The 20,724-nt window shown below is 49.6% G+C and overlaps 1 protein-coding gene across 2 annotated transcripts in view; it reads right to left on the bottom strand.

Moving 5' to 3' along the window:
- Positions 1-20,724, bottom strand: part of Fam49b (family with sequence similarity 49 member B) — a 130,851-nt gene that overhangs the window by 109,105 nt on the left and 1,022 nt on the right. The gene's annotated exons all lie outside the window — the stretch shown is intronic.

The raw sequence follows: 20,724 nt of genomic DNA on the forward strand, positions 1-20,724 counted from the left end.
AACTTGAGGAAGAGCGGAAGCATTGGGCACCGAGGAAGGCAGGCTGCGCAGCTGGATCCTGGAGTCGGCTTGGTGTTTTAGTGGTAACAGGGAGCTACTGAGGGCTTTAGGTCCAAGGAAAGCAAGAACTCACCAGTCCTTTTAAAAGCTCTGATGAGGGACAGGAGAGATGGCTCAATGCTCTTCATAGTATGCTGGTTCGAGTCGCAGAACCCATATGGAGGCTCACAACCACGTATAGGTCCAGTTCCAGGGGATCTGACATCCTCTTCTGGCCTCCGACAGCACCAGGGACACATATGGTGTACATTCTTACATGCCAGAACATACATAGGAAGTCAAGGGCATGGAGGTATGAAGGAGCACGCCTTTAATCTTGGGAAGCAGGGGCAGGCAGATTTCTGAGTTCAAGGCTAATCTAATCTAAATAGTAAATTCCAGTAAAGATTACAGGGTGAAATCCTCTGTCCAAAATAAACAAAACCAATTACAAACAAAAGATCTGAGGAAAACTGAAGAATGAGCTGACTGTAGGGAATGTCCCTCGGGGATCTGAGATAGACCCACCTTCTCATCCCCTTGTGCGTAGAAGCAGAAAGCCACCAAGACTGGGTGTCACTCACTCATCCGTCAACACTATGTCATGAGTGCAGTATACCTACCCATGGTGTGAGAAATGCAGGAACAGAGACAGGGACACCAGGCCTGGTCTTCCACAGCCTGAAATCCCCATGTGCAAGATCAGTCAGCTCAGCCCAGACAAGAAGTATGGACTCCAAGCATCCCCTGCAAAGGAGGCAGCACTCCTTTTGCCCCGAGCAGCACAGTAGCCAGCCCTGTATCCACCGCTCTTTATCATTGTTTATCTCTCTCCAAACAAACTCAAGGCAGTTTATAAGAAAGCACTCCTTTCTTGAAAGATGGAATTGAATCTGCTCTGGATGGGCATGGCTGCAGTCTTCGTGTATCTGGCAGATAGGCTCCTTAATCCACTCCACCCACTGAGAACACAGTCTTTCTAGCCCAAGTGCCTGCACCTGGTTCCAGGTATTGAGCAGGACAAAGACATCAACGATGAGTCTTGGGTATCCCTCCTTCACATCATTGGTGGGCCACAGGTTCTACTGACTGCAGGCCCCCACACCGTAGTTAAGTGAACAAACTGCCAAGTGTGACTTTGCTGTCTTACAGGCCACAGAATGTGGGTGCCTCCCTCTCATGTTCACATCACTGCAGAGCTGGTATTTTTTCTAGAATTTGTGAACCTGTTCTGTGCTCTCTGGGGCAATCTTGTTCCACCCTCTCCCACCAGCAGGCTGCCACATGCAGGATCACGAGAGACTGGTGTTATCTCCCCCTGCCCGGATGAGCTATTTGATCCTGATCTGCCGATGAAGGCCAGAGTCAGTCAGCATGAAGTAGTCTCATTCACCAGGCTCAGATGTACACCCGACCTAAGCCAGTCCAAAGAGAATGCGGAAAAGAAACAGATCTGAGGCCTGGAAGTTCTGCAGCTATTTTTATAACTATGAGGTAGGCAGCCTGAAGATGAAGCTCTCACAAGAGGTGACTGCTGAGAAAACAGCAGAGAAATGGACCAGGCTCACATCAAACCAACCGAAGCCTCTCGTACCCCAGCCGTTTCTATTGAGTATGTTCAGTGCCTAGCCTGAGTTCCATCAGACGTACATAATGTCAAAGGAATAACAGCCACTCGGCATGGCGTGAGGGTGGACAAGGGTCAGCTAAAGCTCACAGACCAAATCAGACCCAGCATCTGAGAAGTAGCCACGCCCACTCCAATGCAGATTGTCCAAGGATACTTGAGCACCCACAGGCAGTGTAAGCACAGCAGTGACCAGGTGTCTAGTAGAGCCCCAAAACAGAGTCCATCTTTACTGCGGGAAGAGTCTGCAGGCCCCGACATGAAAGTCATCATTCTTGGCTCCTGCCTTCCCTGCCTGACTGCCATTCCTTCCCTGGTTCACAGGCCTCCTACAGAAAGACCCTTCTCATTATCTATCCACCTGCCCAGGTTACTCCCTTCATCCCTGCCACACCTGGCTCATGTGACAGGCCCTTGGAGGGTCCCTGTCTGGGTCAGCAGTCATGGGAGCAACCCTATCAGTCAATAAGCTCCACTATGGCCCACATGCCCTCTTGTCCTCTCAGTAACACAATGGCAGACAGCAGAAGCCAACCAGGACCACTGGAAGGAACTCTGTATGTGAGTTTGCTGTGTAATGAGGAATCCCTCAAACCCAGAGGTCAGCTGGAGAAATACACTTGAAAAATGAGAGAGACATAGCAGAGGCTTCCGCCAGGCCACCATGTGTCACCCATGACAGAACCACCTCCATGGGCTCTTGCCATGATCACCTCCAGGTCGTCCTGCTTAGGGTCTCACAGCCCAGAGGCTGCTGGGAAAAAAATGTTCTGGTTTACCTTGGCTGCCTGCTGAGAAGCAGCAAGATTCACACATAGACACTCTATGCCCACAAATATAGGAAGCACCCAAGAGATGCCCCAATCCTCCAAACTTAAAAGTCGATGAACACCGACCCATGAGCCCCAGGTTACTGTTGACAGGGAAAGAGAGTAAGAGTGAGGCCTCTGTGTGTCTACACCGCCCAGAGCCCAGTGTTGACACAGGAAGTATTTCTCCACCACTCACCACAGAGACCAAACATGAAGTAGTTTGAAGTACTGGCTATTTCAAAACACCTCAAGTGCTATGGAAAGGTCGCTTCCAGAAAGAGCCTCTCCCGACCTCCAGGGCAGCTACTCTCTGGAGAACTTAGCTGCCATTATGTACACGCAGTTGATGGCAGTCATTCGTCCTTTCCTCCATTCTGAAAATGGCGCAGGAGTATCAGGCTCCCATGCCAGAGACTAGGGTTTCAGAGAAGAACTGGGCACCATGCCAAACTTCCAGCCTTTGAGTGGCAGCAGGAGAACTAAGAGGAGGTTTCCTTTGCAGGGCTGCTGATTGCCATGGAGGGTTAGAAGTCCTTATCCCACTTCTGTACACTCACATCCCAATGAGTAACTCCTTGTCAGCAGCAGCCCTGGAACCATGGTCCCAAGGACAAGGCTAGGTGGCTACATAGAAGACCCTCATAGGAAAGCTTGATGATTGGGTAAGCTACAAATGCCAAGTCCTGGGCAGTCAGTGTGCCAAAGATTGTGGGGGGAGGGGGTGTCCCAACCCCAGTGTACTGGGGGCTCTGGAGCAGGCCGTGGTCCTGGCATCGGCTGGTCCTCAGGAAATGAGATGCAGCATGTGTTAGGTGCTTCCACAGTTCTCGTACCCGCACCACATCTTCCTGTTTATAAAACACTACCTCTCCCTTTACCTCCACCTCTGATGCACTTTGCTAAGGCTGCATAAAGCTGGGGACAGATGACACAGCCCTGATGCCATGGACACCATTTGTTTGAAGTCCTCCTTAATAAGTCCTCCCCTTTGCTCCAAACCTAGTGCCCTCCAGTCCTCCCCAGGCTAGAAGATCCCTACCATTGCCCTCCATCTTTCCACTGAAGCATCCTGATTTGAGTGGAACACTCACTCATCTGGACCAGACACGGCTATATTCCCAGGGCGAAAGTAGTAACCTGGGGGGATCCTGAGAATCAGAAACAGAGCAGGAAAGGCCAGGAAGACTCTGAAGGTACAACCCCAGTGCTTTTGTTTCCTCCCACTCTGAGCTTACAGAACAGGCAATGTGTCTCAGCTTAGATGACCTGCTCAAGATGTTTCTGTTAGCAATTTGCTGTTAGAGACATAAATGCACCTCAATCCCTTCCCTGGAAGGCTTTTCATGATATTCTGCACATTTATTTTTAAATGGTGCTGGGTTTGGTGGCATGCCTGTTATCCTAGCATTGGGAAACTGAGGCAGAAGGATCATGACCCTGGAACCTACATGGTAGAGAGAGCCAACTCCTATGGGCTATCCTCCCACCTCCACAGGCATGAGCGTGCAGACACAATACACACCTACACACCATGAAATAAGTGTTTTAAAATGCATTACCTGTTTAAGGGAGATAGAGGGGAAGGAGGAGGCAAGTAAGGAAGGCACAGAGATCAGAGTGACTGACAGGCAATATATGTGAGGGCCACCGAGATGCTCAGCAGGTAAAGGCACTTGTATGATGCTGGCACTTGAGTGCCATCCCAGGACCAGGGTGTTAGAAGGCAAAGGGAAAGAACCAACTCCAAAAACTTATCCTCTGTCTTCTGAGTACATTATATAGCATGTGCCTCCCCCCACACACACATACTATACATACACACATATACATACTATAGTACAAAAAATAAAAATTAAGCTTGCCAGGAGGTGGTGGTACACACCTTTGATCCCAGCACTCAAGAAGCAGAGGCAGGCACAACTCTGAGTTCAAGGCCAGCCTGGTCTACAGTGAGCTCCAGGACAGACAAGGCTACACAGAGAAACCCTGTTTAAAAAAAAAAAAAATTAAACCGGGTGATGATGGGACACGCATTTAATCCCAGCACTTGGGAGGCAGAGGCAGGCGGATTTCTGAGTTCAAGGCCAGCCTGGTCTACAGAGTGAGTTCCAGGACAGCCAGGGCTATACAGAGAAACCCTGTCTCAAAAAGAAAAAAATAAATAAATAAACTTTTAAAAATTAATACTGAACAAATGGACAGAGTCAGGAACCTGCCAAGTGAATTAATTACTCAAGATGTGGCTTCAGCTGACACAGGCACGCGGCTTGTGGAGAAGGCAGAGGGCACATCCTTCACGCCAGTCAGCCGGAATTCCCACCACGGGTGGGGCTCTCGTCTCCCCCACTGTCAAGAGTCACCCAAGAAGAGAAACAGTGCCAACTTTCTTTTTGGCTGCTGCAGGCTTCCTAATTAAAGTTTGGGATGTGTGTTTATTCAGGGTTGATAAACACAGACCCACAAAAAATAAAAAAAGTGTTTAAGAGAAAGCAGATGAAATGTGGGGCAGAACTAGCTAATAAAATCAGGAGATGCTGTGAATTTTCAATCCTGACAGCATAACTTGCAAAGAGGCTGAGGCCCAGAAGTGAACCCGGTGCTGTGTTGCCAGGGTAAATGCAAACCACCACTTCCTGCAAATTAATTGCTCCCTGGCAGGAGATGTGTACGAAGTTTCTCTGTTCTGGGCCAGGAGGATGATGCAGCCAATGTGGCTTCCTTCTCCTGCCCGCCTGCCACCAGGTGGTCCCTCAGCATGCCAAGGCAGCATTTCAAACGCCTATAGATCTGCCCAGGGAGGGAGAACTCAGAGAAGACTCGGAAATATGAAGTCAATGGAAGAGTCCAGAAGCTGAGGCTACCTCGTGTCCGGGGACCTCTGTCTCCCGAAAGGACCCCTGTCCTAGGTACCAGCAGGGGTCCTGTACAGAGACTGCCTCCCATGCCATAGGTTCTTCCTTATTCCACGCTGGGACAGCATGGAGCACCACTATTCTGAAACATGTGAATGTGGCCTAGATGGCAATGAGTGGCCAAGAAGTCTAGGAACCAGGAGGCTGAAGGATTCCCCAAGGACAGGGATGGCTTCCCAGACATCAAAGGGAGCTTCAGAGGGGTGGCGCCCAGGGCTGGCCTTAATGAAACCATAATGAACAAGTTTCCACAAATAAAGACAACAATGAGAGGGCAAGCAGAAGGCCCAGAAAACAATCAATGCCTTTGATTACGCACTGATGAAATTCCCCATCACGGCTTTCATCCCGCTCCCGAGGGCTTTCCTTGGCTCTGTGATGTATTCAAAGAAAACCATCTTGAATATACATTACTCCCCAAGCCACTGAACACAGGGCTTGGCTCCGCTGCTGCCGCCCAGCCCCAGGCCAGGCAGCAGTGTCCCAGATGGCCTCTCACGCCAGACAATAGCCACCCCAAGATGCTCAGCGAGCCGTGTTGCCTCATTTCTCTACAAGACCATTTTTCTCAGCCTGCCCACCACTGCGGCTCAGCTCTGCTGGGGCCCCCATACACTTCAAGGAACTTTCTGGCAATTGTCGGAGATTTAATTCCACCCTGAAGTAGCTCCCTGTTCATCAAAGCCAATCCGGGTTCCAGTCAAGGAACTATGGAAGGACTGCTACAATGCCTCAGACAAGATCCACCTGTAACTCATCAATGCCATCTCTGCTTGCACCGGGCTCTCTATGAACTGCAGTTCCCTGCACTGACTTCAAAGTCAATCCAAACTAGCCCTTTCTTTATGTTCCCCTCCCCGAATCCTCCAGGCAGTTTGGTTCCTCAGTTCCTGAGTAACCTCGGCAAGCCTGGAGCGTAGCTAGAGGTTCATCTATGTCTGGCTACATACACATCCTCCATACATATCCAGATGAGTTTCTGTTCAGAGCTCTATGTAAAAATATCTGAAACATACAAAAATCAAGTATAAGAATCGCACCTCTTACATCTACCACCAGCTTAAGTTAAAAAAAAAAAGTCTAATGGCTAATTCCCAGGTAGCCAAGTCATAGCCCCCCCCCCCCTCTCTCCTCTCTGCACTTCTTTATATTTTATTTATGCACAAGCTTGGTGTGATGAAGCTCAGTTAGCAGAGTGCTTGCACAAATCCCCAGGTCCGATCCTTAACATCCTACAAAACAAGACTGCTGGTTACTTAGCCTAGGATAAAATACCCTGACAAAGACAACTTGAAGGACTGTTTAATGTGGCTCAAGGCTTAATTCAATGTTCAGTCCATCGTGGCAGGCAGAAAAGTACCAATGGCAAGAGCATGAGCGTGAGGCCAGTCACAATGCATATGCAGTCAGGGAGCAGACAGCAGGATGGAAGGCTCCTATGCTAGCTGGCTTGCGCCTTCAGGACCAAAGCCTAGGGGATGATGCCGCCTACTTTCACAGTAGGGCTTCCCACTTCAATTAACCTAACCAACCATGATAATCTCTCAGATGGGCCCCAAAGGCTTGTTTCCTAGGAGATGCCAAATCCTGTCAAGTTTATAGTCAACTCGAAGCATTTCGGCAGGTATAGTAGCACATAAGCTGTCTCAGAGAATCAAGAAGTTCAAGGCTACCCTTAGCTGCATAGTGAATTTTGTAAAGCCAAGCTGGAATACATAGGATCTGAGGAGGGTGGCAACAACAACAAGACTGAATGGCATTGCTTTGTTATAAGTTGCTCATCATTTCAGCACTTTATATGTGTCCACAGCAATATGTGCCCGAGTCTGGGACCATCTGAGGGCAACACTTGTCTCCAGTGCTACTGTCATCCTTGCCACTGATCCAGCTTGAGCATAGCTCATACTTCATACTTGCTTATAAACATGAAAAAAAAAAAAAGCAGAACATGGAGTGCAGGCTCATACCACAGCATGGGCTTACCCCACCCATGACCCCAGGCCATATAGCACTTCTAAGGTCTGAGAAAGGAGAAGGGAACACGGGGACTTCCACGGTGATATCTACTTCCTTCTGAATGTCTCAGACTGTCCTAGAAGCCTGAGAGCGTCTAGGTCCCCAGTACGACACCACTCAGAGTCCACCTCAAGGACCAGGATTTCTCTGAGTGTCAGCATTCCCAGCACTTAGCAGAGTACCTTCTACATGAGGGGTGGGGATGGGGAGGAGAACAGGGGCCGCCAGGACTAGTTCTCAGAGGGCACAGAGTCCTTGTCTACTTCTGCCACCTTGGCTTTCAGTCCCCTGAACAACACAGCTCCATGTGGTTTCTAGGATCTTTGGAGGGAACCTAGTGTCGAACAAAGGAGAAAACGCTCCAACAGGCAAGGAACAGGGAGGGGCTGGTGAGGGCATGGGGGGTGGTCGACAGCCACCAAGAGGACAGGCTCATTTTGAGAACAAGGCACTCCACACGACTTCAGAGTAAAGGGAAGAATGTCCCCTACCTCCTTAAAGTGTCCTTCCCACTACACTGTGGCTTTGACGTCAACCTTCAACTCTCCCCTCCACCCCCTCCTGTAATTCACACATGTGGACCTTGACAGGAGTCAGCGCTAAGGAAATAAGTCCCCACTCTGGCACAGACCGGCCATGCAGCTTCCAACACATCTTTCAACCCGAGTTTCAACTTTCTAAAATGCTTCCTCAAGTACTGGTGAACCGTGGCCCCTTGTGAGTTTGACCTCAGTGGTGTTTACCAGAGCGGAGCCAACACATAAGCACAAACTGGCTATGCGCTGCTCCCCAATGCTTACTTTTAAGCCGCTCTCGGACTCTTGGCCTCCTTCTTTCTGTTTTTAAGATTTAAGTCTTAGTGCTCGGTCACCACTGCGACTCACACAGGCCAAGAGGCTCATTTGAAATTCAGTGCTGACAACACACTGCTCCACTCAAACCTGGCGCCCTGCATTGTGCAGGAAAATCTATTCATAGATGCCTGTTCCTAGAGCGAGCTCTCAACTAGTCACACTACAGGGGACTCGTCCCGTGTGTGAGACCTGTGTGGTGGCGAGGACACTAGAAGGGATAGACAGAAAGACTCCCCTATGACAGCCACAGCAGCCACAACCCATGATGGGCACCCTTGCCTATGGCTGGAGGTGGGAGGGGACAACAATCAAGGACCTCAATTGAGGAACACACACTCCACCTCATCCCCCTCAAGAAACAACATTAATCCAGCTAATGATAGAGTATGGAGCACATAGCAGAGCCGGGCCTCAGGTGTGCCCAGCATCCTCAGAGATGGAGTGACTCCATCATTAAGCCCATGTTGGCGCTGCCTTTGCTTCCCAGGCTCCACATGACCAAGCCCCATTGCAAAGGCTTCACAGCAGATGGGCAGCCAGCAGGGGTTTGCTGAGCTCATGGAATTCTCCAGTTTGGGCAGGGATGCAGCGAGCTGCTGGGTGCCTGCTGTATGCTCCTTTGTCAGTCATCCGAGTTTTCCTTCCACCTTCTTCCTTGAAGAGTGAGGAGCTTGCCTGACTCAGCTCAGAGAGTCCTGGGAAGGCAACCATTCCCCCATTCATTTCAACACAGCCCAGGGAAGCAAGGGACATGTCACTTCGTCTCCAAGGTGCTGAGGGCAGGGAGCACAAAGCCAGGAGAGACCAGCAAGCCGTGAGGATAACAGCAGGCAGCTCCCACGGTCAGGAAGTGAGGACCTGAGTGTTGGTGCTATGACTGCTTCCTCCTTTTACTTAACCTAGCATCTCTGCTCATAGCACAGGGCCGCCTACATCCAGAAGAGGTCTTCCCTCTTCTGTGGAGGTGGCTTCAAGGACACGCTCAGAGACACGTTTCCTAGGTCACTTCAATTGTAATCAAATTAACAATACAAGGGCACACCGGAGATTTCTCTGGACACTTGATGATAACTAAATACCAAACGCAAGGTCCTAACACGGGCACTCTACAACAAAAAAATCACATATATGTGAAAATAATAAACCCATGGGCAGAGATGTAGCTGGGTGGTAGAGCACTCACCTAGCATGTGTATGGCCCCATCCATACTACAGGGGAAAAAAACAACTAATCGTGTGTTGTGTCCCACACTGTGGCCCCAGCACTGAGGAGCCTCTGGAGAGAGTACAAGGTCAGCTACATGGTGAATTCCAGGCCAGCCTGGAAGACATAGTGAGACTCAAAATGAATAGAAGGAAAGAGGAAATAAAGGGAGGAGGGAGTGAGGATTTCAGGGGAGGGTGAGATAGATGTTTAACAGGTCCCAATTTGAATTGTCCACCCAAAGCAGAAATGTAATGTGTACACTTGTTCACCAGACATAAACTGGGCACCTAGAACCTTGGCTGCTCTGTACACTTCCTTTAAAAAAGAAAAAGAAAAAAGTCCCACCCAGCAAACACAAGGCCCTCTGGACAATCTTCAACACTGGAAAACAGAAATCTGAATTGTCTGAGGCATTTTCAACCCGATTCCCTCGGAGGCACAGGCGGAGGCGACAAGTGTGCCACATGACAGACACAGAAGTCTGAGGAGATGCCATTTTAAATACCATGGAGTGTCTGGGAATTTGCAATTCCACACTCAGCACAGAACGGCCCCTATGGGGGCACCTTCAGCTGTCTCCTCCTTCTGGCCTTCTCAGAAAGGAATAGAAACACATCCCTTAGCATCCCAGAGCACAGAGGCCCAGTGCTGGAGAGGCACCTGAAGGCCTAAGGATCTTCCCTGCTGCCACCTAGCCAACTTCCTTTCGCCTTGGCACTTACAGACAGAAACCCCTCTGCTACTGTTTTTCCGTAACTGACACTCATTTTTGTCAAAAAAAAAAAAAAAACCACACAGTTTCTATGATTTTAAGAGTGTTACTGAACCGGGAACCTCTAAGTTCCATCAATCCTACCAGCTGCTCACTGGGAAGAAGCAAAGTGATTCTAGAAAAGTCTCTCATGAAATGGAAATGTCTGTATAGAACTAGGGGAGGCTGGCCTAGGGTGGCAATCATTCAAAATGGACCAGCTGTCTGCTCGTAGTGTCACCAGACCTCAACAAGTCCTACATTTCATTAATTAATTGGCTGCTGGGTCAGAGAGTAACGGTGCTTGCTACCATGTCTGACAACCCAGGACACACACAGTGAAAGGAGAAGATCAACCCCTTTGAGGTGTCCTTGGGCATCTACTGCTATGCTGTAGTGCGCGCACACACACACACACACAAACACACACATGTTGACACACAATGGCATAAAATAAGTAAAAATAAACAAACAAATGCAGTAATTTTTGACTGGCTGGCTGGCTGTGTCTTAGTTATTAAGTTATTAAGAAACTTGGGTTTCTTCCTTTACCCTGCTGAGACTCATGGAAAGGAAGGCGGAGGCCAGGGGATGGAAGGAAAGGGGAAAGGAAAAAGAGAACAGGATACAATCACAAGACAGAGAATATGCAAAAAACCAGAAACTCATTTGGATTCTCACCCCACCCCACCCCCGCCCTGCCCCAGACCTTCTGACACCATTTCTGTACAGTTCCCTCAGGCCTTTTTCTACCAAACACTGACAGCTTTTCCATATCCTCTGTGGCCCTGACTCCCAGAGGCCCCATGTCCATTCTAACCTTGTGGCCACAAATGACAAGACTCTGGCCCTGTCAGACACTCTGCCGTTTCTATTCAAGTTGAACAGGTAACAGCTGAGGCTCAAGGTCTCCAGACAACATTCTTCCTGTGTCCTTAGGAGAGATTCCCAAAAGTGAGTCAGCCGGATCAAAGGTTATAACGACGGTTAGCTCCTGCTATCAGTCCCCACAGTATACAGAAGTGTCACTCCAAGACACAGCCAGAGACCATCGAGAGCGCCTTCAGACAGTGACACTTTTCACAGCACCAGGTCTTTCTCTACCAATCAACCCAGCTGGTCCTACGTGCTCCCCAGCTCTCCTCCCAGCCTGGAGTTCCACAAGACATTGGAGAACACTCCAGAAGATGGAGTCAAACAGATGCCCTTCTTCAAAGCCATGTAAGGCTGGAACGGGGCTACAAAAGACCAGGCTCCTTGTTGAGGAAAGTGTTCAATGTCTTAAGCCAAAGATGAGCTTACACTGGGAGAGAAACTTCCAGGCCACACTCCCCATCGTGAAGGAAGAGAGGCCAGGGAACATTCGGCCCTTCTGAGGGGAGGTCAGAAGGCAAGCCAGGAGCATACACAAGGTCTCCTCACTTCCTGCATTTAGAACTGCAAGTCTAAGAAGCTGCTGGAACAAAACATAGTCCTACAGAGGGGGACCTTGGGGGCCAAGTGCAAATGTCCCCTGTGCCAGCGCTTTCAGATCAGCTCCAAGTAGGGGTGAGAGACTAACCACAAACTCACTGTGTGATACAGACTTTTTCATTCAAAATCATGAAGCCAAGCCTTGTCCAGTCCAGAGAGGTCACTCCCCTGTCCCCTATGTCCCGCACCAGACAGCCAGAACCCCTAAAACCTTCCTGAAGGGCCACCAGACTCTGGTCCTGGGGCGACAGAGGTCAGGCACAACAAACCTGCACAACCTACCCTGGGTGCCAGCAGAACCCAGGGCACACTGCCTATGTCCTCAGTGTGTTGCAATGGACCAACCTTGCTCACCTAAGCCAGATTCAAATGAACTCAGACTAATTTTTTTAAAAAATTCTTTCTATTCATTTAGAAACCTTAGGGGGCGGGGCTTGTGGTACAGCTCAGCTGGTCCACTACAGGCCTAAAACCCCTGAAGCCCTGACTTCCGCCACCTAAGAAACTGAGCATGGTTGAACATGGGTTATAATTCTAGTACTCATGAGGGTGCAGGCAGGAGGGTCACCACTTCAAAGTCACCCTCAGTACATAGAGAGCTGGGGGCTAGCTTGGGCTACATGAGTCCCTGCAACAGAAAGGGGGTTGGGGCTGTTGATTTAGCTAAGCGGTAGAGCAAGTGCTTACTCAGGAAGATCCTGAGTTCAATCCTCAACTCAGAAGGAAGAAAGGAAGGAAGGAAGGAAGGAAGGAAGGAAGGAAGGAAGGAAGGAAGGAAGGAAGGAAGGAAGGAATTTGAGCTGTGACTGCTGCACAGTGGTAGGTAATTTACATAAATAACATTGCTATGCCCTAGATTTCATACTCAGCACCTAAAAATAAAGAAAAATGAACAAATATAATGAAAACAGTAAATAATGTTAGACGAGTATTCTTGTGCTGTGTGACACATTCATCTGTACTTGCTTCTTTTTTTTTAACACTCAGTGTGTGTGTGTGTGTGTGTGTGCATGTGTCTGTGTGTGTGTTTATGTGTGTATCTCTGTGTGTGTGTCTATGTGCACAGAGGATACCAAGTACTCTACTGTTCTCTTTCCACCTATTTCTAAATCAGGGGGTGCTTGAACTCAGCTAGCTGCCAGCAAGCCCCAGTGATCCCTGCCGTTGCCCACAGTGTGCCCCAGGCCACACCTAGTTTTTCACCCAGGTGCTGGGATTCCAACTCAGCCGCATCCTTTCTTCCTCACTGAACCATGTCCTTGGTTCCCAGGTACTGTCCTTAAGTGTGTCCTGTCTACTACAGCTCAATCCATACATCCAAGTTTCGACCTCACTGCGCAGCTCTGTGTGCAGAGCACTGTTCTTTTGGGTAGGGCTGGGTGAGAAAGCATTGGTTCTGTCAAGTTTTGCCTGCTTGGTTGACTTCCACTTCCATGGTAAAGATGCGACTCTCATTAGTCAGGTCTCCTCTTCTTTGGTATTCTGGGCCTTAAGCAAGGACTGTCAGTTGGAGACTATTAGAAAACCAGTCTGTCTCAAACGACAACAGAAAGACAGTACTCCACCAGGTTGATGGTCACCCATAAGACCCAATAACTTCATACTCCACCCCACCTCCCCAGGACAGTCTAATCAAGAGAACTAGTTTTTCCTGTAGCCATGCTCTGGTACATGACCCTTAGCAGGGCTTAGCCGTCCTTGTCCTGGGAACTCATTCATGATTTTCAAACTCCTGTGTGGCACTGGGAAACTCACATCCCCTTTCTGGACCATGGTTGCATGTGTGAACAGGTACCACTCTGAGAGACATCAGAGTTAGTCTCAACGAGAGGGATGGGGTTACATGGACCTCTCAACACTGGGACAGTAGGCCCCCAGGGTCAGTCCCCTCCCATGGGGAAGTGCTCCCTCTTTCGATGTCTGGCCCAAGGCTCAGGACTCAGTCAACTGTAGTTGTTTCCTGTGTGGGCAACGGCCTGAGAAAGGCCGGGGAAGATATCTGGTGACCTTTAGGGTTTTTCCTATCTTAGGCCAACTGACCGATCCCTAGCCATGTAGACTCTGAGATATCTGTAAAGGGTGATAGCTTAGTCCAAACTGTCACACCGCTGATGGGCATCAAGGACCAGGCTTTAATGCCTCTTTGAGAGTGCTCACCTCCTGAGGAGTGATTGTCACAGCCTGAAACAAGCCAACCATGTGACCACATCTTAGTTACAAATCCCACCAAATCTACAGTATCAAGAGGAATTACAGGGGCTGGGGAGATAGCTCAGCAGCTAAAGGGCCTTGGTTTGATCCCTGGAACCCACATTTAGGAAAGGGTATCATAGTTTCAAAATGCTATAGAGAGGCAGAGACAGGCAGACCTTTGGAGCTCAATGGCCAGCCAGCCTAGCCAAATTAGTGAGTCCTAGGCCAGTATAAGACTCAATTAAAAAAAAAAGATACTTGTGGAATAACACCCCCTGTGGTTCATACCTGTATACACACACACACACACACACACACACACACACACACACACGCACGCACACACGCCACCATGACTCCAGTCCAAAACCTTCTACACATGGACTCTCCCCGCAATAAGGAACCCAGAGTTGGTGGGTCACCCACAGTCATAGGCCAACCAAGGGTTGGGGTGCTCTCCGGCTAACTATTCTCCATGATGCTAGGGAGAAACCCTCCCAGGAAAGCCTCCGCTTCTGGTGGGGTCACCTCATACTTCCTGAATTCCATTACAGTCCCTGGAACGAGGTGAGAGAGAAGTGGGCACTGAAGTTGATGACGTGGAACGTCTGGGCTCCCGCTCTCCTTATTAGGCTCCATGCTGTCTCGATTTTGTTCAACTATAACGTGATAGTAAGTACAATCTGCCTCACCAAGTGACCGGGAGATAGGCTACCCAAACTCAAAAGGCAGAACACACACACACTATCCGCTATCCGAGGGTTTTCGCCAGAGCTGCCTTCCTGGTCCTTGGCACCTGAATGAAGATAACTGGGCTGGGCTTGGGTCAGCCAGAAGAAACAAACCCAAACTCCCCCCAGCTCCACACTCCTCGGACCCCATAGGGACTTGTGTGAGTGGCTGCCAGACACTGTCTGCTCCCCCACGGGACAGCATCACAGGCCTGGAGCATGCTCAGCAGCTATTTGCTTTATTACTTTGTTGAACGGCAGGAGAGATCTCAGGCCTCCATCACAAACAGGTGAGCTAGGGACGCGTGTTCTAGAATGGCTGGAAAACACATTGCAGAACACACAGGATTGCCATCTGATGAGTCACTCCCTTCGAAAGCCTCTTAGATCTGTGTGTATTCTAGCTGGGCTCTGGTGCCCAATATTACAGAACAGTACAGCAGAGCCTGGTTCAGGAAAGCAGGGCAGACACTGCCGGATGTGACTACCCAAGCTTCACTTCCACGCTGTCTTCTACAACCTACTTCATCCTGGTTCTGAACAGAGCCGGGGCTGGGGGAGACATCGGCGGTACAGACCTTCCCTCCACCCAGTGTCCCTAGGCTCCGAGTCCTAGCTCTGGGGGCGTTGTATGAACCAGGGACTCAAACGATAGCAGCACCTGGATGTGCAACTTCATGGAAGCATTGTTCAAAGAGCTACAAGAGGCTGGGAAATAGGCGCTGAGATGCCAAGCAAGGTCATACAACTTGCAAGAAGAGAATTCAGAGTCAGGTCTAGCACAGACATCCTGGCTCCAAAGGGCCATTTCTCACCCCACCGCTGGCTCTTTCCAAAGATGCTGACCTCCAAGGCAGAGAGCATCTAGTGTTCCATAAAGCCAACCCAACAGTCTAAAAACATTAATCCACAGCCTTCTCTGATCTACAAGAACCTGGCTTCTTTCTGTATGTCCCCAGAAGGGGGCATTCATTGCTAGAGCAGCTACACAGGGAGGTGCGGTGGAGGAGGGAGGGGTGTTGGCTACACTAGGATGCACTCCTAGGTACAGGTATCCCAAGAAAGCAGGGACATCAGCCCAGCTTTCTCAGGCACCATTCTGCTTCCGTGTGGTGATGTGATCTGCCCAAGGCCACACAGTACTGTGGCAGAGCCAGGGTCCAGTTTAAATTCTAGAAATTCAAAGTGGTCATTCAAGGTCAATGACATAAAGTAGATGAGTAAGTATAGAGCCCTTCCTCCCCATGTCCTCCCTCACCCTAATCAAACAGGACGAGAAGAGCTGGCCAGCCAGTGGCCCTTGGATACCACGGGATGACTTCAAAGCTAACGGTTCTTCCCATCTTGAGCCTTCCTTTTCATTTACCTTAGCCTGCTGCTTGAGACCATCAGGGGCAGGGGTCCATCTAGCACCCCTGCATCCCACTATCTCTGAAGCAGAGTCGCTAGACATGCTTGCGGTACAAATGAACAGGCACAGTGGGGCCAGGGGGAGATGCTAGGCTTCGCAGCCAGAAGGCCTTGACTCACGGCCCCGATTCTGCCTCTTGGAATGTCTTCTGCCTCTGGGTCCCCACTGCCTTGTCAGTTTAAATGGGAGGACAGGGTTGAGTTGAAGCTCTAGAAATTCAAAGAGGTCCGACTCAGGCTCAGCCACAATCAGACTCCAAGGGATGCACAGTCTGCTCACACTATCTCCACCCCGCCCCCGGTATCATCTCTAGCCCTTCTGGTTTCTCCTGAGCTGAGGAGACCTCCCTTCTCCTTCAGCTGCACCCCTCTAGTGCTCTAGACTGAGGTCTAGCTGGGCCTCAGCATTTAATGATATATTAAATACTGCCTCTGCTGCTAGCTGCCTCGGGAACCTCCAGGGTCACCATCCAGGTTTACATCCATGTGGCCTGTCTTCCTGGTCCTGAGTGATGAGAGGAGAAGCAAGACAGTGATGTAGGAGGAATGCCAAGTCTGCCTTACTGGCCGTGTGGCCTGCAGACCAGAGGCATCACCTCTCAGGCCACCCAGCTTTCTCAAGCACCTGACTCAGGCTGCGGGCTAAGGCCCAAGTGACTGGGCCACACACAAGCCTGGGAATGGCTCCTTTCAGATGAGGCCTCTCAAACTGGGGACACTAATAGGACTCACTATAGCCATTCGCTAATTAAAAGAGCCTAGCCTTAGGGAACATCATAGAAAAGACTGGCAGAAGGTTCCTAAGAGCAAGTGGTTGGGTGGAGCGCTGGGGAACACTGACTTCTGGGCATGATTCGGCCATGACCTGGACACGAGTGGACCATCAGCAGCTTGCCACAAAAGGGGAGAAGCTCACACAGCCCCACCTCTCACTGAATGGGTTGAAACTATGCGCAGGTTAAGATTGTTGGAGGAGGGAGATGGGCCAGTCCACAACACTAACTAAACTGGCTGAGTCACTAAAATGAACAAAAAGACATGAAAGAGTGTGTGTGTGTGTGTGTGTGTGTGTGTGTGTGTGTGTGTGTGTGTGTGAAATGTAATGAAACCCATTATGTGTAATTAATTTTTTAAAAAAGAGATTGGTCTTAGGAACCTTCTGGAACCTTACATGGAAGACAAACTGGGACCTGAAATGTATATACTCCAGAGCATATCAAGGCATGGGATCCATCACAACCCTTTTGAGTCTCAAGGATGCCACAGAGTGCTCACACACTAGCTTTAAACCCTGGCACTGGTCCTTGTCCCTTGAATCGAGCTGTCCTCACCCTGTCACCTCAAACGGGGTGATGCACAAGCTGTCCACTGATCCCTCACAGGTCCTTCATCCACATCCCAAAAACACATTTCCTTTGCTCTTGCCACGAAAGGGAGCCTGTCGAAACACTCTTTCTTTCCTTCTTCTTCTTTTTTTTTTTTTAAATAAGCCCTGCAACTCCTTTAGTAGTTTCAGATTGTCTTAAATATTATAAAAGCCACTCTGGGCCACATTTCTTCCAGCAGACTTCATCCACTTCGATTATTTATATATTTATGAGCGATACTCACGGAGCAGATGGCAGCTACTAAGGCTTCGACAAGTGGGGGCAGGAATGAATGGGACAGAATGGAAGCTGAATGAATGACTCGTCCGTTTCGTCTTCCCGACAAGCTCTGATGGAACCATCTCCCACTCAGTGGAAGCCCATACACCAGCCAGTCAACAATTGGATGAAAAGAACACTCTTGGGCTTCCAAGTGCTTGCAGAATCCAGATCTTTCTAGGAATAGTCCGCTAGCCCAGAGCTGCTTCCCAAAGCAGAACAGGAGGGGGGGGGGGGTTACGGAGGACAGGATGGTGACACTAGGTGAGGATAGAAAAAGCCTCATAGAGGGGAAGCAAAAACATTTACTGAGCACCTACTGTGTGCAATACTGTTCCATCAACCTCTGTGTTGATCCCACTGACACCTCCAGATGGCCAGCATGACTCTCCACGTTACAGATGATGAGGGTTCAAAGAGAAAGGAAGGATTGCCCACGAGTAGGAAATCTGATCCCCAAACCCACACTCTCCGTGCCTCTGGAAATAGAAATGGATGGCGGGGGTGGAGGGTGGGGTGGCAGTGGGGTACAGGTAATTGTCCCTTAACTATATCCTTGACGAGGAAGTTATCTTTCAACCTGAGGCCATCTAGCCTTCAGGTCTATCTGAAGTCTAAATTCTGAAGTTCTACTAAAAACAATTTACACTGGGTCCACTTGAGACACAGGGGAAGTCAAGTCTTGGCTAAAAACAGGAAGAAGATACACGGGTTCAGGAAGATAAGGGAGGGGTGTCACCAACACATAGAGGGTGGGTGGGTTGAGCGAGAACCAGAGAGAGAGGTGGGGGTAACATGTATTGGCAAGCCTCTGTACCTGGGGCTACGGATACACAAGAGCTCACACTCCATCTTCAGCAACCTATAAAAAACACCCCCTCTTAGGAAAGTTAGTAGCCCTTCCTTCCTGGCCTCTTCCCGTTTTGTCTGTGGAAGTTTCACTGCAGTTAAAACAGAGAGGGGCTCCTACAATCATTTTGTCTATGCTCTGACAGGCAAGACTGCCACTGCTATTGCCATAATTGGTCTTGTTCTCGGGACTTCCATCACATAACTGATGCAGATTCAAGTGCACGACTCATCTGCCCATTTTACAGATGAGAACACTGCACAGAACCTTGGATGCACATGTGTGAGCAACAGAAAAATGGGTTTACATTTGGATCCTACTCTCTTATGGGTACCCTGTGCGATGGGCAAGGGCTAGAACTAGCTCACCAGTTTGCAGGAAGGAAAAGGGGACTTCAAGGTGATACTGATGTAAGACCACCTGCTGCCCACACAGATGAACTGATGTTATGGGTGTTTGTCTGTGTCAGACAGCAGCTCACCACATAGCACAGGCTGGTCTCGAACCAGTGATCTTCCTGCCTCAACATCCATAGTGTTACATTACAGATAGGCACCACCACACCCAGTTCACGCAACCAGTTTAAATCGACACAGCACAGCCTCAGACAGATGTGTTAAAGAGAGCCAAGTGCCCACACCACCAAAGCCACAAGAAAGGTGGTCTCTCCAATCAAAGAGATGGCAGAGATGCTGGACATGCAGCCACAATCTCCTGGCATCAGTGTCTCTTAGGAGCCCTTTCTGTGCACCTGTCTCGAGATGCAAGGCCCGCCAGGGACTAGGAGCCAGGACTTTACTTCAGGAAGAGCCACCAGAGAACAACATCAAGGTCGCTTTGATGCCAGATGATGACCTTGAGATGTAGACACAAAGCACAGAGAGGAAGCCATCACTTTCTCATTCATTCAGAAAACGGGTCCATCTTTCCCAGGATAAGCCAGGCACAGTTGTCAAGGTGACCCAAAGCCATTCAGGATGCAGAGGACCACCAGAACCCCAGGCTAGGTTTGCAGCCCCAAGGTCCTGCACCCGCCTCTCCCAGGCTGAGTAACAGGAAGCCCTGGCCTCACACCAAGTCTGGGTGAAATGGAAAGATTCTCTCTTGCCACACAGGTGACTGTGGCCACCATGTGCATTAACAAGAGCTGTGTAGCAGTGTCTCTGCGTGGAGGAGCTTGCTTGCCTCGGTAGTCAATGAATGGAAGTGACCAGGGACACAGCGCCACACACCTGTGGTCTCAGAACTTGGGTAGCAGAGGCTGGAACATTCACAAGTTCTGGGCCAGCCTGTGATACATCATAAGATCCTGTCTCAAAACGTCAAGAAATCAACAAAGCAAGAAGCAGTCGCTCTCAGACTTATTGCCTGCCTGAGGTGGGATATCACCACCTCCTCCAAGGTCTTCAGAGACGTGCACACAAGGCTTTGGACATGAAAAGGGAGAGGGGGGAATGGCTGTTAGACAAAGCAACATTTCCTTAAAATTTCCCAAAGTGCACAAATCTCTCTCTCTCTCTCTCTCTCTCTCTCTCTCTCTCTCTCAGACACACACACACACACACACACACACACACACTCACATAATCTACAGCATACTTATTACAAAGTGCCTCCAGGAAAAAAGCCTAGCCAGGTGACCTGTTCTGCATGCTCCACCACAGGAGAAAAGCCACCTCTCCCCCAGCCTCCTTCCCAGTTACATGGAGCCCAGGGCCTGGGAAATCATTCCAGCTGGCAACCCTGCCAGCCACCTCCACTGTCATCGCAAAAAAAAAAAAAAAAGCTTCCTTTTTCTCCACACTGAATACAACCCTCCAAGAATAGGGAGAGTCTCAATCAAAATCAGAGTGGAAGCTTCCTCAGTGGGAGTCCCTATTTCCTCCAGGGATCCGTGGATTTCTGGAGGCTGAGGTAACAAAACATGGCTCTGGTGATTATGGGGTGGAAGTTAAGGGCAAAGAAGGCAAAAATGAGGAAGCCTACGGGCTCACTTCTCAAAATTTACAAGCCACCAATTCATTTCACAACTATCTATAGGAAGCCTCCCTGTGCTCCCGCCCGGCACGTGTCTTAAGGGATGAAGGCATTCAAGGGGAGGTGACATTCCCACTCTGAACCTCAGGGCCAGGAAACCTAGTCCCATTTACTGCAGGCCAGAATTGAGAGCAGCCCATTTTACAGACACAAGGGGCCGAAAGAC

This window comes from Mus caroli, chromosome 15, assembly GCF_900094665.2.
Source record: "Mus caroli chromosome 15, CAROLI_EIJ_v1.1, whole genome shotgun sequence".
NCBI classification, from domain to species: Eukaryota; Metazoa; Chordata; class Mammalia; order Rodentia; family Muridae; genus Mus; species Mus caroli.